Source organism: Mus caroli, chromosome 10 (assembly GCF_900094665.2).
Source record: "Mus caroli chromosome 10, CAROLI_EIJ_v1.1, whole genome shotgun sequence".
Classification (NCBI taxonomy): Eukaryota; Metazoa; Chordata; class Mammalia; order Rodentia; family Muridae; genus Mus; species Mus caroli.
The window spans coordinates 20,735,731-20,736,514 of NC_034579.1; positions in this window are offsets into that span (position 1 = coordinate 20,735,731).

Consider the following 784-nt stretch of genomic DNA (forward strand, 5'->3'; position numbering starts at 1 on the left):
GGAAAGGAAAGGAAAGGAAAGGAAAGGAAAGGAAAGGAAAGGAAAGGAAAGGAAAGGAAAGGAAAGGAAAGGAAAGGAAAGGAAAGGAAAAGAAAAGAAAAGAAAGGAAAAGAAAAGAAAAGAAAAGAAAAGAAAAGAAAAGAAAAGAAAAGAAAAGAAAAGAAAAGAAAAGAAAAGAAAAGACCTTTCCTCCCCAGGTCGCTCATTTTATCACAGAAAGCAAAACACTGAGACAGAAATTAAAATCAATTTAATAGAACAGAAAACATTTACAAGTCTCCCATTTTGGATAATTTGGATGATTTTACTTTTTTCAAAGATAATTGCAAAAAATTATCAGAATACCAAATTTATATGAAAATTTCACAATTAGCATTAGTTACTGATAGCACCCTCTCTCTCTTTCCCCTAATCTCTCCTGATCTATCCTTATATGTTTTGAGAAAGGGTCTTACTATATAGTTCCGGCTGTTCTGGAACTCTGTCTATAGACCAAGGTGGCCACAGACTCAGAGAGAACCACCTGCGTCTGCTTCCCCAATGCTGAAAGTAAAGGTGTGCTTACTGATAAAACAAGAGAAGGTGGCTCAGTAGTTCAAGTGCTTGCCTTGTAAGTGCAAGATCTTGACAATAGATCCTTAAGCACCCACATGGGCATGACAGTGCCAAGCTCTGAGACAGTTGAGACAAGAGATGTCTGCAACTTATTATCCAAGTGGCATAAAAGAAGCCATTAGCTTCAGGTTCGGTGAGAGATCCTGTCTCAAAAGCTATGATGAGGAGT